We start from the raw sequence: 8,241 nt of genomic DNA, 5'->3' as shown, positions 1-8,241 counted from the left end.
AGCTGATAAAAAAGCAGACATACTTGCTAAGCAAAGAGAATGCTACAAAGCCGAGAAACAAAGAGAGACAGCTGATAAAAAAGCAGACAGACTTGCTAAGCGAAGAGAATGTAACAAAGCCAGGAAACAAAATGAAACATCTGACGAAAGGTTAAAAAGACTTGCAAAACAAAGATTAAACTACAGAAACAAAGCAGCTAATGAAACTTCTCAGCATAGAGCTGAACGTCTAAAGAAGTGCCGTGACTACCAAAGGAATACAGCTGCTAACAAGTATGTGAAAGAACATAGCACAGGTCACACTGAGCATACTAACGAAGGGTACAAATCAGAGTTCCCAGCATTCCATTGCTACATACAGCAGCAACCAAAATACTATTGCATTCTGTGTAGAAAATTCTTATTTCATGAGCAAGTAAGAGCCTGCAACATTTCTGTAACAGATACTATGAAGTACGCACATCAAAATAACTCTGATCAATGCCATCTGTGTTCAAAGTGTTCAACTGCTATTGAAAGACAAAACCCAATACCCAATGCTTGGACTAACAATATGGACCCAGGTGATATCCCATCATGTATAAAACAGCTTACTAGAATGGAGACAAGACTTGTCAGCCTGAAGTACACATTTGTAAAGCTTGTTATCCTACCAGGTGGACAATATGGTGAACAAGGCCAAGCCATAAGTTTCTCTACCAACATTGAAACATCTTGCAATCTCTTACCACGCTGTCAAAACACATCAGGAATCGTAATAGTACATCCCTCCGAAACTAACGATAGAACACAAAGAAATGATCCACAATACATTGTGCGATATACTCACATGCATGAAGCTCTAACATGGCTGATCACTAACAATAGTCTTTACTCAGATGTAAACATAGCTTCCTTTGAAGATTGGAAGGAAACATCATGCGAATTCCATTCAAATCTTGCCAACTATGATGAAATCCATCAATCAAATGGATCTTCTAATGTCACAGAGCTGTCTGCTTTTCCATGCAACTACATCAATCCAAATATTCCCTTACAATCTCTGTTGCAGAGTGCAACAGACACTGTACCATCAGTATCTCTCCCTCGTGAAACATCAGCACCACAAAGTATTTTTAAGGAGAAAGACCTCGAGGAACACTGCTTCCCTCAGCTGTATCCATATGGTTGTAATGGTTTCCAACAGATGAGAGAAATACCTATGACAGACTTACAGTACTTCCAGTCACGACTACTTAATATCAATGATATCTGGAGGAAAAATATCCCTTGGCTCTTCTTTGCTTTGAACTCATATGAAATCAAGAAATTGTACAGTCAGATATCAATTGTGTGTAGAATGCAAAAGCAAGGTAATGATACCTCACAATCTTCACCACAACCTCTGACAGCAGGTGATCTGCGTCAGAATATTCATGAAGATGTTGAAAGCACATCATACACTTTCATGAAGAACATCCGTGGAACAGCAGCATACTTTAAGGACCAACTGCTTAACCTACTAGCAAAAATCAACACAATTGGCCCACCAACTTGGTTTCTCACTGTGTCAGCAAATGACTTGAACTGGCCAGAGCTGTTTATGTCTCTCAATCCTGATCTGACATATGAGGAAGCTAAAGCATTACCTCAGCAAGACAAATGGAACCTGATGAGATCAGACCCTGTCATGTGTGCCATACACTTTAACCGGCGCACTGATGCACTGCTACGCTTCATATTGAACAGTCCGCAACATCCTATTGGTGTGATTACGGACCACTGGATTCGTGTCGAATTTCAGTTAAGAGGTTCTCCTCACTTGCACTGTATGTTCTGGGTTGAGAATGCCCCCAACCTTGATACCATAGAAGGAAGGCAAAGAGCACCTGAATTCATTGACAAATATGTGTCCACACAGCTACCTGATGATGAAAACTCTCTCTTACATGAACTAGTGTCCAAATACCAACGGCATCATCACACAAGAACATGTGAGAAGGGACGAACAAAGTGTCGATTTCACTTCCCTCGAGAAGTGTCACAGACCACACGACTCAGGCTAGATGTTGATGCTAATCGCAGCGCACAATTTTATGTTACAAAACGAACACAACAGGACATCTGGATCAATGCATATAGCCCTACATTGCTCTTACATATGCAGTCTAACATGGACATACAAATGGTTGGGTCAAAGTATGGTGCTGCTTACTATGCATGTATGTACATCTCAAAAGCTGAGCCTGATAATCTTCAAACAGCTATCTATGCTGGTCTGTCACATCTACCACCTAACAGTACAAAAAGAGCACGTTTAGCCCAGATTGGTAACACTGTACTCAGCCACCGCCTAGTTGGAGGACAAGAAGTTGGCTACAGACTTGCAAACCTGCAACTGATACAATCATCGAGACAAACAGTGTCAATCAATGCCAAACCACCACACAAAAGAATGCGTCTGCTCAAACCCAAAGATGACCTCGACAAACTTGATGATTCATCATCTGACATTTTCACAAAGGGAACAGCTCAATACTATGCAATGAGACCACATGGTAATCCCTGGGATACAATGTCATTATTCACCTTTGCCGCAACATACTCCATTACATCCATTGAGCCATCAGAAGCTTCTCAAACTATCAAGTTACAACAATGTGACAGATGGATAAAGAAACGTCAAAAGCTTGCATGTGTTAGAAGTTCAAAACTATCCTCTGGAAATGGAGATGACTATTTCTACGGTCTCTTGTACATGTACTACCCATGGAGAAATGAAAACGACATCCTTGCTGAATATGCTTGTGCTCAAGATGCTTTCTCTGCTAAGAAGGATCAATTTGACAATAGTCTTGCACAGCATTTTCATTTCACATCAGATATAGAACAAGCTATCATGCAAGTACGCCTGCTGTCAGATGATCTAACATCTATTGCTACCACACTTGCCCCCAATGTGACTCACCAACAGTTGCAAACTGAACATGACTTTAACACTGAAGGACTTCATCTTGATGCACAATGGACAGCACAAAATGCAGAACAAGCAGCAGCATCTGTTGCTCAAACTAATAGTATTGACATGATATCTTCAGAAAACCTCACAATGTTACATGATGATTCACTTGCATGGAATACTGTATCTCGCTACACAATGGCTGATGATGCATTCTTTGACGCACTCAATAACATGTCACATGACCAACAGCACGTGTTTAACACAGTGAAAGAACACTTTTTACTGATGAACAGACACCAAGCAGACCGAGCCTCTCCAAAACCACAACCGTTGAGACTCTTCGTGACGGGAGGAGCAGGCTGTGGCAAAAGCTTTCTAATAAAAGTTTTGAATGAGTACTTGATCCGTACATCAAACTGCCCAACATCTCCTGTAATGCTCACTGCACCAACAGGTGTCGCTGCCTACAACATTGGTGGCTTCACAGTACATTCAGCTCTATCACTGCCTGTTGACCATAGCCGAAGAGGTAAAACCCAGTACCTACCACTCAGTGCTGAGAAACTGTCACAACTTCGACGCAAATTCAGCAATGTACACACAGTTTTCATTGATGAAATAAGCATGATCAGCAATGTCAGACTGGAACACATTCACCTCCGCCTATCAGAGATCAAAGACACTACAGCTGACCAACACAGCTACTTTGGGAACCTCAACATCATAGCTTTTGGTGATTTCTACCAGCTCAAACCGGTCTTCGGAAAATTCATATTCGAAGATTCACTAAACCAACAAGAACCTTTCACTCACTTGTGGAGATCACTATTCAAGCCATTATTCTTAACTGTCAATCACAGACAAAAAACTGACAAAGAGTTTACAGAACTCCTTAACAGAGTACGAGTTGGACTGCCAACCAATGCAGATATTGCCCTCCTTTCAACTTGCATCAAAAGAAGAGCAGAGATTGAACAATCTGCCTTTTCCATGGCTCTTCACATTTTCCCAACAAGGAAAAAGGCCATAGAGCATAACATGCAAGAACTGCAAAGACTATATGCTCAAACAGATACTCAGATACATGTACTGACAGCAAGAGATGAAATGACGGATGGTCCTGTCAATGCAAACAACATACCTGAACAAGATCTAATATCAGAAGACACCAGTGAAACAGCAGGACTTGAGAAAGAACTTCGCCTTGCTAAAGGTTGTCGAGTCATGCTACTAAGAAACATTCTGAGCGAGGATGGACTTGTAAATGGTGCACAGGGTACAGTGGAGGACTTCCTATCACAAGACTCTGAAAATGACCAACAATACAACTCAAATGTGCCAACTGTTACAGGAGTCTACGTCAAGTTTGACAATCCCAGGGTTGGTCAAATGTTACAAGACCCTACCAAGAACAATGCTATTCTTATCTCAGCAATCACAGCAAAATTCTTTGCACGCTACAGCACTGTTTTCACCCGGACACAGTTTCCACTCCAACTTTCTTACGCATCAACTTGCCACAAAGTACAAGGCCTATCATTGTCAAAAGTTGTACTTGATATAGGACCAAGTGTATTTAGCCCTGGAATGGTATATGTTGCTCTAAGCAGAGTTACCTCACTTGAAGGTTTGGCCATACTAGAGTTTGAACCAAAGAGGATAACAGCGTTTCAATCTGTCTTGAGAGAGATGACAAGATTGACTCAAAGTATTACACCAAGTCAACAACCAGACAGTACATGACAATGCTACTATATATATTATCATGACAGTAAACATAAATTACCTACTGAACAAATACAGAGCTTATTTACTCAATACCATAATTGCAACCATTGTCGACTGCACATTTAAAACATTTACATACCAATAAACTGTATACCTTCTGATCTGTTCAAATACCCACTATTGACTGTGGAGAATACCTGAAAATTTGCCATTAAAGTTTAAGACTGAAAAAGGCTGTGTTACCTTCAGCTATGATGCAATGAAATACAAATAGGTAATGCAGCATGGCAGACCATTGTCGTCACTATGACCCACATCCATATGAAAACCCTTTTGTTTGTTAAGAAAATTTACATCACGTCTGAATAGCCCTATACATACGAAGCCAAGCAAACTATGCATGTAAAGAATATACAAACACTGCATTACCTTTTAGAATAGAATTGACACGATTTCACTTCAACCATTCTTTGCATTGTTTACAAATGTCATTTGTGTAAAGACAAACACACCTTCCTTACTTCATTGTGATTAGCACAAATGCACACTGCTCTGATGAACTACATCAAATATTGCAATATACAAAGCTATGCCATCTGATAAACAACACGTTTCACATAAGTTGTTCAATTCAAATTTGTCAAAAGACAATTTATTTTTAACTAATTGTTCAATCTTACCATAGTACATATACCTGAACTGCAGTCATTCATATAGTACCCTCTCAACTTACCACAGTACCTCAAATTGTGCAGGCAGTACCCACTCACCTCACCACAGTACCTGGACTCCTGCTGTGCATGCAGTACCCACTCAGCTGACCGCAGTACCTGGACTTTAGCTGTGCATGCAGTACCCACTCAGCTCACCACAGTACCTGGACTCCTGCTGTGCATGCAGTACCCACTCAGCTGACTGCAGTACCTGGACTCCTGCTGTGCATGCAGTACCCACTCAGCTGACCGCAGTACCTGGACTCTAGCTGTGCATGCAGTACCCACTCAGCTGACCACAGTACCTGGACTCCAGCCATGCATGCAATACCCACTCAGCTGACCACAGTACCTGGACTCCAGCCACGCATGCAGTACCCACTCAGCTGACCACAGTACCTGGACTGCAGCCATGCATGCAATACCCACTCAGCTGACCACAGTACCTGGACTCCTGCCATACATACATTACCCACTCAGCTGACCACAGTACCTGGACTCCAGCCATGCATGCAGTACCCACTCAGCTGACCACAGTACCTGGACTCCTGCTGTGCATACGGTACCCATTCAGCTGACCACAATACCTGGACTCCTGCCGTGTATGCGGTACTAACTCAGCTGACCACAGTACCTGGACTCCTGCTGTGCATGCAGTACCCACTCAGCTGACCACAGTACCTGTACTCCTGCTGTGCATGCAATACCCACTCAGCTGACCACAATACCTGGACTCCTGCCGTGTATGCGGTACTAACTCAGCTGGCCACAATACCTGGACTCCTGCTGTGCATGCAGTACCCACTCATCTGGCCACAATACCTGGACGCCTGCTGTGCATGCTGTACCCTCTCAGCTGACCAAAGTACCTGAACTCCTGCTAACCATACAGTACTCACTCAGCTATCCTTTCACAGAAATGAAATAAATTAAAATTGTTACTGTATATCCTTGAAATAAGGTCTAATTATTTCATATTTATTAGTTGTCGAACGTCAGAAAATGCAACATCATTTTTTAAGACACCTACATATATTTACAACAAGATTAACAGATCAATACAAGGCTTTCGCTACCATAATACGTATTTAGCAGACAAGCAAATTATCCCTACTGCACGCCAACGCACAGCATTTTGCCTTGCCGGGCTTGAAGTGCCGACCCACTTTTTCCTGACGATATTCCTACCACGCGGCAAGGCACAGCTTTTTTAAAAAGATTTCTTGTTTAGCAACTGTCCGCTAGGGCTTTCACGACGTAGACGTGCATACCTGCACGTAGCGCAATTGCGAGGTCACCCAATTAGAAAATTAGCTTTCGTGCAATTCAGAAAAAGGAAAATTCCTCTAAAGAGTTTTAAATGCTTATTCTCTTCTGTTGCTTGGCAAAACATGTTTCGATGTAGACAGGACTGGGGATCATCCTTAAGTCATGCTTCATTCCCATAAGAACTTTTTAAAAAACAATACACACTTGAAATGGACGACATTGGGTCGTGCATGAGAATGGTATCAACATGGCCTCTTAACGTCACATTTCCAAACCGGGGCCCGACCGGGCAGCTTTAGGGAACAAAAAGTATGACATACGCATGCGTTGGACAGGTATAGATCTCACGTTTCTATTAGCGACGTCACAGTCGGTGTATCATTTCACGCATTGACGTCATCGGATGATTGAGTGAGAAAAGACCCTCCGGCAATCGAACAGACAACGCTATCCCCCTGAGCAACGGGATAAGATGTTTCGTGTGATAACACTGCAATCGACACAACCGATGGTTGGGTGTGGGGGGGGGTGTTAGTGGGCAACTTCAGAGAAGAGTTTCCTAGCTGTGGGGGTACTTTTTTTTTCAAAATTTTTCAAAATAAAAAAACTATTCCATTGCCAACTGGACATTGACTCTGGGCTTGGTTCCAGTTGTATTATACTACAGCAGTAATATTCTGATAACCAGTTGACTTCCTTGTCCTGGGTTGATCTTAGAAATATCCCCACCTGTATCCAGAAAAACATTGCAGTAGTTATTTCTAAGATCAAGTAGGTGGAAAAAATTTGGGTCAAAAGTGACTTTGATCTCTGGCGACCAACCCATTGAAACCCATACTATTTCCTCAAAAATGGGTTGATGTAAGGAAATCTAGGACAATGTCTGTGACTCTGTATGTGTATGTATGTATGTATGTATGTATGTATGTATGTATGTATGTGTGTGTGTGTGTGTGTGTGTGTGTGTGTGTGTGTGTGACTGAGAGATTGAGTGAGTGAGACAGACAGAAAGAGAGGGATTGTGTTCATCTTTGGAGCATCGCCAGAGGAGTTATTGATCTTCGTTTAGATACGGAAATCGACAAAGTGATTCCTCTTAGCGAGGCACAGCAAAATCTAATTTCCGCAAGACAGAATCAAAAAGGTGCCCCACTCAAGTTACATTTTCACATGTGTTCTACAGTGACCTACACTCTTCCCAACGACTTGAGATTAGAGATGTATTCCAGAACGTTGGGTAATACAGCAGGCGTTGGTGCGGCTGCCTTGCCTCTGTACCTGCTGTCATGCCTGTTTGCCTCTGTGCCTGGTACCGACAGGTGTTTTGCGGTTTACGACGGAGTGAGTTGTCTGTGTGCCTCGAGGCGTTCACATTATCGCGAATCCTTACAATCAGACATGCTATTAAACAAAGGACGGTTTTCTTGATGGCCCGAGGCAGAGTGGCGACAATCTTTAGACTCAAGACACAATTTCCCTAAGGTCGGCAGACACATGACATATTTTATGGACAAAAAACATCAAAACGTGGCTGTTGTCTTGTATTTGTGACGAAAGAGGCGTATTTTTCTTTCTTTCTTTCTTTCTTTC

Source organism: Branchiostoma floridae, chromosome 1, assembly GCF_000003815.2.
Source record: "Branchiostoma floridae strain S238N-H82 chromosome 1, Bfl_VNyyK, whole genome shotgun sequence".
NCBI lineage: Eukaryota > Metazoa > Chordata > Leptocardii > Amphioxiformes > Branchiostomatidae > Branchiostoma > Branchiostoma floridae.
Note: the sequence above shows the minus strand (reverse complement) of the source record.